This window comes from Mauremys reevesii, linkage group 13 (genome assembly GCF_016161935.1).
Source record: "Mauremys reevesii isolate NIE-2019 linkage group 13, ASM1616193v1, whole genome shotgun sequence".
Taxonomy (NCBI): domain Eukaryota; kingdom Metazoa; phylum Chordata; order Testudines; family Geoemydidae; genus Mauremys; species Mauremys reevesii.
Window position 1 is genome coordinate 39,661,790 of NC_052635.1, and position 10,149 is coordinate 39,671,938.

Genomic DNA, 10,149 nt, shown 5'->3' on the forward strand with positions numbered 1-10,149 from the left:
TCGCACTTGCACACTCAAACTTTTTAAAGAGCCAAATGGATGTGGTGTGCGGGGCTGAACCAAACCAGGTGCAAACCAGGATTTGGCCTTCAAAGATGCACATGAAGAGGAGTTATAAAGACAATACTTAGCTCTCACATAGTGTTTTTTAGCCACATCTCCCAAAGGAGGATGTCATTATCCCTATTTTACAGATAGGAAAACTGAGGTGCACACAGGTTATAGCAAGTCAGGCCTAGTATACTGTTCTCCTGATACCCAGGCCAGCACCTTATCCATTTGTCATTACAAACTGAACAAATATAGAAGTTATTGCAGCAATAATAGCCAGCACTTATCTGTTGATCTCAAAGTGCTTTAACAGAGGTAAGTATTATTATCCCTGTTTTACAAATAAGTTAAAAGAGAAGTGAAATGATTTTCCCAATGCAGGCCCAGTGACAGAGCCAGGGGTAGAATCCAAATCTCCTGAGTCACAGTCCAGTGGCCCTATCCATTGAGCCTTACTGTCTCTCTGCAAACTGACAGATTCTTAACTATAGTCACACAAACATCTCCTTCTCAGGGTGTCCTTACACAAATCGTTAATATTCCTTACAGATTAACCTATTGTCTTTCAATGGCTCCCCAACATAGACAGGTACAAGAAGGGCATATTTCATGCTATTCATTTTATAGGGGATGTGACTGGAGTCCCAGGAGAGCCAACTGAAGTCACTCAATTAGGGTGAACCGCAAAGCATGGGGCAGACAATCCCCAAAGCTGGTGGATATTCCAATACTTAGATTTACCAAGTCAGCACAAAACAGCTTCTACAATACCTTACTGGCTATCCAGAAGCCATCAACACAGTTCCCTTAAAGTAACCCAGCCTCATGCCTCCCCCAGAGACCCAACTCAAATATGATGAGGATTACTGAAAATCTCATTCCTTGTATAAAAACTTCTACCAATTACCTCCCAGGTTAATGACTTTTCCAGATCTTACCCAAGTACACGCTTACAGCCAATTCTTATTGACTAAACTTTATTAAAAAAGAAAAGAGAGAGTATGGTTAAAAGATCAGTATACATACAGACATGAGTACAATCTTGAGATTCAGATTCATAGCAGAGACGGTGAGCTTTTTAGATGCAAAGAGTTCTTTCAGAAATAGTTTGTAGGTTATAGCCCAATGTTTATATTCAGGGTGGTCCAGTCAGGACTGGGATCTCAATCCTTATGGCTTAGGCTTCCCCTGCATGAAGCCTCAAGCAGATCTGAGATAAAAAGGATCAGGACCCAAGGGTCTTTTATACAGTTTTCTAGCAGCCACTTGACCATACAGTCCTGGGTGAACAATAGGCTTTTGATGTAACCTTCTGTTTCCTAAACCTCACTGATAATTAACTACATGGATTAACATACGATAATTTATCCATTAAGCAGTTTATCACAAACTTTAAAGAGACACCTAGACAATGACATTATTGCATGCAAGATTCATCTAAATGTTAATATTCCCTTTTGCTCTCTGAATCAACAGCTATAGTGACAGACAGGAACTGTCTGTTTACATGGAGAACATTTAACCAGCTATAATTAAACACATACAATTAGTATCACCTTTAAATCTCTAACAATACAGATTTGCATTTCAAAGTTCTAGCCAATCTAGCATTGAATGGCCCTAATTACCATTCACATACTTTCCAACATGTCTTTAAAGGTTGGCTTTGGGTTAGTTAGCCTCCAAGCTGTTGAACCCTTACACTTTGTATAAGATTTGTTGCAATTATATAACAGTGGTAGCAATAATGATTTGCATGATTATATTTTGGGACTTGAACTTTTCATCCAGGCTTAGGGTATTTCGAGAATCCTTGTCATCACACTGGAGATCATTTAGCCATTATGTCATCTGGCAGAGTTTCTGCAGTCTTATTAAATTGACATGTCTCCCTCACTGACTTTATCTCCCTCCTGCCTCCATTGTTGTCAGTAGGTTGTAAAGCTCCATGGAGGCCAGCCTGTTAGCATGACTGAACAGGGTTTTTAGCATGATTTAACTGGGTTCACGTATATTTGACCACGTGTGTGTATATTTGATACAGAAATCTTAATCCTGGCAGGACAAAAAGAACATCAGCAATCAAACAAATCCTAGTGTTCAGTCTATGGACATTAATCATTCAAAAACAATCACAGTCCTAAGATAACTCTCTCTCCTTCCCTCTCCCACCAAGAATGACATGCACAAAAGTAAGTTGGAGTTCAGTGCCTGAAAGTCTCTTGCAAGAATTCCCAAGTAAGGAAAGGCAAGGCAACCCTGATTTTCCCTTTACACATGGGAAGACGAATTGAAGTGAGAGCAAAAGATACACAAGGGATGGACCAACAGCACAGATATGTGCAGATAACAGAACATCTGCTTTAGTTAACATTTCTTCTGGATTGCAGATGTGATAAATCTCTGTAAAAATCTGGTATCAGATCTTTCCCATCTGTATTATCTTGTTTTCTGCCAAAGAAAAGGCTTTTAAGCAGTGTCATCATAAAAAGGAAATAACTGGGAAGATACAAAAACTTGTGCTTTTCCGGTATTTGAGCTCCTCTCCAAAAGTTGAATGGAATGGAGAAAAAACGGTTACTAACCTTTCATAACTGTTGTTCTTCGAGATGTGTTGCTCATGTCCATGTGCCACATGCACTGGTGCAGCAAGTTTTTCCTTCAATGGTATCTGCAGGGGACCAGCTCTGGCACCCTATGGAGTGGTGTGCATGTGCACCGGTATAAAGGGCACTGCTGGCCCCCTCCCTCCCATAGTTCCTTCTTGCCAGAACTCTGACAGAGGCGAAGGAGGGCATATCATGGAATGGACATGAGCAACACCTCTCAAAGAACAACAGTTACAAAAGTTTAGTAACCGTTTTTTCTTCTTTGAGTGATTGCTCACGTCCATTACATGTTGGGTGACTCAAGCAATATCCCTGGAGGTGGGTAGGAGTTCATGGCCGTGTCTACTGCAATACAGCTCTGCCAAAGCCAGCATCATCTCTGGCCTGCTGGGTGATGGCGTAGTGGGTCATGAAGGTATGCACCTACAACCACGTTGCGGCCCTGCAGATATCCTGGATATGGACTTGCGCCAGGAAGGCTGCCAATGATGCCTGAGCTCTGGTTGACTGGGCCATCACTATCTGTGGAGGTACAACCTACGCCAGCTCATAACAAGTGCGAATGCAGGTGGTAATCCAAGACTAAAGCCTTTGAGAAGATACCGGGAGGCCTTTCATTCTGCCAGCCACTGTGATGAACAATTGAGTCGATTTACAGAAAGGCTTAGTATGCTCTAAGTAAAAGGCCAGAGCTTGTCTGATGTCAAGGATGTGCATACGCCTCTCCTCATTCGACCCGTGAGGCTTCGGGCAGAAAACCGGAAGAAATGTGTCCTGGTTAACATGGAAAGTCGACACCACCTTCAGCAGGAAAGCCGGATGGGGATGCAACTGAACCATATCCTTGCAGAACACAGTGTATGGGGGTTCCAACGTAAGGGCTTTCATGTTGGAGACTTGCCTCACGGAAGTGATAGCCACAAGAAAGGCAACTTTCCACGATAGATGTGAAAGAGAACAGGAAGCTAATGGCTCGAAGGGAGGGCCAGTGAGCCTAGAAAGGTCTAGATTGAGGTCCCATTGAGGAACCAGGTTCTGGACCAGCGGGAAGAGCCTTTCTAGGCTCTTAAGAAACCTGATCGTCATCTCATGTGAGAACACTAATCTGCTCTGGACACAGGGGTGAATGCTAAAATGGCTGCCAGGTGCACCTTGATCAAGGAGAAGGCTAGGCCCTGATGCTTTAAATGAAGCAGGTAGTCTAGAATGGACTGCAGAGATGAGTGGGTAGGGGAGATCCCCCACTCCAACGCCCAGCAGGAGAAGCGTTTCCACTTTGCCAGGTAAGTCACTCTAGTAGAGGGTTTTCTACTTTCCAGCAGCACTCCTTGGACTTCAGTAGAGCAGGCCTGCTCCTCTGGGTTCAGCCATACAACATCCACACTGTGAGATGGAGTAAGGGGAGATTCGGGTGCAGTAACCTCCCATGATTCTGAGAGAGCAGATCTGGGCGGTTGGGAAGCATTCCCGGGGGTGCTGACAACAAGTCCATGTGCATGCCGAATCAATACTGGTGGGGCCACACTGGGGCAATCATGATGATGCTCATTATTTTCAGGGGGGTCCTGCTGATAAGAGGGATTGGCAGGAAGGCATACATCAGGTTGTCTGCCCAAGACAGGAGAAAAGCGTCTGATGGTGATCTGCTGTCGAGACCTTGGAGGGAGCAGAACCGGTGACACTTCCTGCTTCCCCAGTGGCAAACAGGCCCACCTCTGGGGGACCATTTTGACAACCTGCTCGTGGAGGGACCATTCATGGTCAGAACAGAACGTCCTGCTGAGGCGATCCACCAGCGTGTTTCGGACACCAGGGAGATGTAGCGCCTCAATGTGTATGCTGTGACGGATACAGAATTCCCACAGCTGGAGGGCTTCTTGGCAGAGAGTCTAGGACCTCGCTCCTCCTTGCCTGTTGACATAGAACATGGCAGCTGTACTGTCGGTCAACACCTGAACCACTTGATAGGATAGTCGAGGAAGGAACGCCTCACAAGCCAGACAAATGGCTCTGAGCTCCCTGATGTTGATGTGTAGTGTGAGTTCCTCCCGGGACCACAACCCCGGGTCTTCAGTGATCCAATGTGGGGCCCCCCAGTCTAGGTCAGACATGTCCGACACTAGCACCTTTGTGGGTTTGGGGTTGCAAAGGGTTTTCCTTTGGAAACATTTACTGGGTTTGACCACCATTTCAGAGCAGTAAGCACTTGCGACGGAATTGTGAGGACTCTGTCTAGGTGGTGCCTGGCCGGGACGTAAACCGATGCTAACCACATCTGGAGGGGCCTGAGCCACAGACGTGCATAGCGAACTACATAAATGCATGCTGCCATGTGTCCTAGTAGCCTGAGGCATACCCTGCCTGTGGTGACAGGGTGGTGGTGAGTTGGGTGATGAAAGCTGATGTTGCCTCAAATCTGGGCTCTAGGAGAAATGCTCTGGCCCGTGTCGAGTCCAGGACTGCCCCTATAAACCCTATTTTTTGCGCTGGCACTAAAGTGGATTTTTGTTCATTTATCAACAGGCCCAGTGCCTGGCACGTGGCTTGTACCAACTATGGGTCTATGTTCCTTCCTGGACGTTCCTTTTCCCACACGGGATGTCGAGGAACACCCTCTCCCTGGGTGCTTCCTTTGCTTCTTAGCCGGGACCAGGGACTGGGACGGGCGCCATGAGGCCAGTGCCGAAAGGTGCACTTCGCATCGATGCCTCTGTACTCTGAGCAGAGTCCGATTTCGGCAGCTCAGAGACTAGCATGAGGGCTGACTCCATGAGGAGCGCTCTCAGTCTTATGTCCTGCTCCTTTTTGTTCTGGGCTTGAAGCTTTTACAAATGCGAACCTATTGCTAATGTGAGCTTCTTCCAAACTCTTCAAGCAACTTTGATGAGTGTTGCTGATGGGCATAGGCTTTCTACAGCGATCACAAGGCTTGAAGCTCGGGGACCGTGGCATACCCCATCCCTGGGCTAAGTCCCAAAGGGGACTATCTAACTTATCTACAACACTAACACGCTAGTTGTTAAAGAACAAAAGAACTACTAATCTAACGATTTACAACACTAAGAGAAAAAAAAAACACTGGGTAAGTAAGCACTTGCCAAAGCAAGGAAACATTCCAACACCATCACTGGCGGTAAGAAGAAACTGAAGGAGGGAGGGGGCCAGCAGCACTCCTTATACCGGCGCATATGCATGCCACTGCAGAGGGTGCCAGAGCCTACGGGCGCCTATGGATACCACTAAGTCCGCCCTTCTCTCAGCCAGTCTTTTGGGCTTGTTTTTCTCCCTTATGGGAGGGAATACAGCCTCATAAGAACATAAGAATTTAAATTATGTTCTCATGACCTCAGGTAACTCCCTCCCAGTTGATCTTCATTGATCTCTGGTAACCCTTTCTCAGCTGAACGTGATTGACTTTTAGTCACCTCTCCCCAGCTGATAGGGAGGAGGGCCTTTTAACCTTCTGGGATTGTTTTCTACGCCCCTCCCCCCACCTCCCGCGGCTGTTTGTCCTGAGTTTGTCACACTTTACTGTTAAATCTTTACGCCTTATTTTTCAGTCTGGATTTGTTTAGCTGCAACTCCCAACCATTGGATCATGTTACATCTTTCTTTGCTAGATTGAAGAGCCCATTATCAAGCATTTGTTCCTCATATAGATACTTGTAGACTGTAATCAAGTCACCCCTTAACCGTCTCATTGTTAAACTAAATAGATTGAGCTCCTTGAGTCTATCACTATATGGCAGGTTTTCTAACCCTTTAATCCCTTTTGTGGCTCTTCTCTGAACCCTCTCCAATTTATCAACATCCTTCTTGACTCATGGACACCAGAACTGGACACAATATTCCAGCAGTGGTTGCACCAGTGCCACATACAGAAGAAAAATAACTTCTTTACTCCTACTGGAGACTGCCCTCTTTGTGCATCCATGACATTAGCCCTTTTGGCCACATCTCATTGCACTGGGAGCTCATGTTCAACTGATTATCCACCTCAACCCCCAAATCTTTTTCAGAGTCACTGCTTCCCATGGTGGAGTGCCCCATCCTGTAAGTACGGCCTACGTTCTTTGTTCTTAGGCGCAAATACAGTGCAGTACTGTGTTAAACATAAACTACTAAAAAATAAAGGGAAAGCAGCATTTTTCTTCTGCATAGTAAAGTTTCAAAGCTGTATTAAGTCAATGTTCAGCTGTAAACTTTTGAAAGAACCACCATAGCGTTTTGTTCAGAGTTACAAACATTTCGGAGTTATGAACAACCTCCATTCCCAAGGTGTTCATAATGCTGAAGTTCTACTTTATTAAACAAACACCTTTAAGTGACGTGGGTACAGACAAAGGACAGGACAACTGTGTGTGTCTGAGAACTGCAGGTTCCCTAATAACTTGTCTTGCTTATGCACCACAGGCCAGATCCTCAGCTAGTGTAAAGCATAGCTGAGGATCTTGCCAGTTTAAATTTCCTATATAGAATGACACCACACACACTGACGCAGCAAAATACATCCAGGCACACCCGCAACAGATCCACTCTAATCCAGAGCAATGATTGGGCAACCCACTGCAGGTTATACAAATATTTCTAAATTAGCTAGTTTGTGAATAAATACTATTATAAAAAAAACCATGGATACTGCATCGCACAATGCACTATTTTTAATTTATTCTGAAAAGCATAGTTTGGTTTAAATTATTTAGAAACATACTTCACAGGGGAGTAGTGATTATACTGCAGATTTTGTATACAGAAATCTCCCTAGTAAGAGACCTCAGGACAGCTATTTCCTATCATGCTTGCTGAGAAATGGGGCAAGTTTCTTGTTAAAAGAGAATGATCCATTTTGCAAACAGCTCATTGAAATTTGCTGGAATTTGATTTCTCGATGAAACTTTTCAACACACGCTTTTCTTTGCCACTGAAACAATTCACCAAAATCAAACACAAATTCACAAATGTTTCGGTTGATCATAATCTGTATTTTTCAGTGAAAAAAGAATTAGGGCTGAAAAATGCCACCCAGCTCTGTTTCGTACAGAAGCCACATCCCTGGTAGTTTGTTTCCCATGAAAGCAGAAATCTTCTCAAATATCACAACTGTGGCATGCCAAGAGGCTGGCTTTGGAATGATTTCCTAAAACAGAGCAACAGCGTGGCCATATGTATCAAATGTATACCTAGCAATCTCTCATCCATAGCGTGTGCTGCATTTGGCTATTGTGCAAATATAAACGAGGGATCCATCAACAAGATGTTTTACTTCTATTTATTGCTAGACTGACTGGATATAATTTGCTTCTAGCTCTTGAAATCTATTGCTTACAGCTGAAGTCACGTTTTTCGTTTGAATTGTTAACCTGACCTAAAGCTTATTTCATTTCTGAATAAAGCCCTGCAAGGGTAGTCAGAAAAGCAAAGGCTGCCAGAGCAGTCACTTGCTCCACCTAGTAACACATCTGTATACTCTGATCTGCCAGCAAAATACCACAAAGAGCCAAAAAACTGGCATGTTGAGATTTTTATTAACATGCTTCCATTATCTCTTTCAGGAGAGAATATTGCAGTCAGGGACAGATGCTCTCCATTAAACTAAGATTCATTCTTTGGTTACAGCTGGGAGCTCCTAGTGGTCTGAATACAGTTCTGAGAGCCATGAAGTCTTGAGTTCTAATCCCAGCTATGCCATTCATAGGCGCCAACTCCGTGGGTGTTCCGGGACTGGAGCACACCCGGGGAAAAATTGGTGGATGCTTAGCACCCACCGGCAGCTCGCCACGCCGCCCCAGCTTTCCTCTGCTCTGGCTCCGCCTCCTTGCCTGAGCATGCCACGTGCCCGCCTTTTCCCCCTAGCTCCCAGTGCTTGCTCTGCGAAACAGCTGTTTCGCGCGGCAAGCGCTGGGAAGGAGGGGGAACGTAGCGTGCTCGGGGAAGAGGTGGGGCTGCGGTGGGGATTTGGGGAGGGGTAGGAATGGGGGCGGGGTGGGGGCGGGGCAAGGCCAGAGGAGGAGGGGCACGAGCACCACCAACGCCGGGGACAGTTGGCGCCTATGATGCCACTGACTTCTTCTGTGTTCTTACCCATACCAATCAGCCTCTCTGCCTTTGTTTTCTTAACTGTAAAACAACAGGGTAACAACCTACTCCTATTATTATTTGTTATTGGCAATGCTGTTGTACCTAGGAGTCCCAGTCTTGGACTGGAACCCCACGGTGAAGGGCTGGCCTTACCATGAGGCGACCACCTCAGGTGCCGGACTGTGGACCACTAGGACCCAGAGAGTAGAAAATTGTGTCTGCTGCTGGTGCATATGTATTCTCTCTGCTCTGGATGCACAGAGAAGGTGGAGTGCTGTGCTGGAGGAAGGAGGGCACAAGAGACATAACAGGCAGGCAGGAGAAAAAGTGAGAGGGAAGAACAGAAAGCAGGAGAAGCTGCAACGAGAGAGGAGGAGGAGGAGCCTCTTATGTACCTCTCTAGAACCCCCAGGAGCCTGGACTGATTAACACCAGCTTCTCAGGGAGCTTCCTGTTTCCTGCTGCTTCCCTGAACCCACTTGAGGAGAACAGGCAGTCAACTGAAGTAGTAAGAGCCAGTTAGGCCCTTAAGACACTGATATCTTCCCTCACTCAGGCCCTGCTACCAGCCTGCTTATTTGTCCCCTTCAATTGAGAGCCACTACAGCTGGCACAGAACAGCAGTCATGAGTGAAAGAAGAAAACGCCCCTCTGGGGCAGCATTCAGAAAAAGAGAGAAAGCAAAGGAAGCTCTTCTGTCTAAGCAGGAAGGAGCTCTCCTAAGTTACAGAGACACAAATGTTCACGTTGAGCCTTCCGGCCCCAGTGAGGATGTGAGTGGTGAGGAGATGCCTGATCTTCCAGGTAGTCAGAGTGCAGGAGACCTGGCAGCTACTGCAGCATCCATATCTCCATCTCAAATGGATGTAACCATGCACATTCCTGAAGAAAAGTGTAGATCAGAGAAGAGTGTGGTGGAGGCACAAGATACAGCTGCTGCTGAGTTTAGTTCGTTAAATCTAGATGATCCAGGACTGTGGACCCACTTGAGCAGTAGCCTGAGGGACTTCCTTGTACTGCATGGGCCACGGGAAATGAAAAACTTCATGTTCCCCAAAGACAATGAAAATAGAAGTTTCCATCCAACACATTCCTGGCGTGAAATCCCCAATGGTGACACAATGGAGAGGCCATGGCTTATGTACTCAAAAACCTCAGTTTGCCTCATGGTAAGGCCAGCCCTGCCCTTCAGCTTTTACAGCACGTCTTCCCAATGAACTTCATTTCAGGGCAAGACTTCCCTTGGAGATCATTATTAACACTGCAGCGCAAACTCCTATTTCCTAATCTTGCTGCTCTTGGGCGCAGTGTTTTTACTTCGTGTCAGATCATTGCTACTTCTGCCATAGAATGGTCTGAGAGCCCACAGCAAAGCCTCAGCACAAACCCACAGGTCCTGTACCCTGGCTGT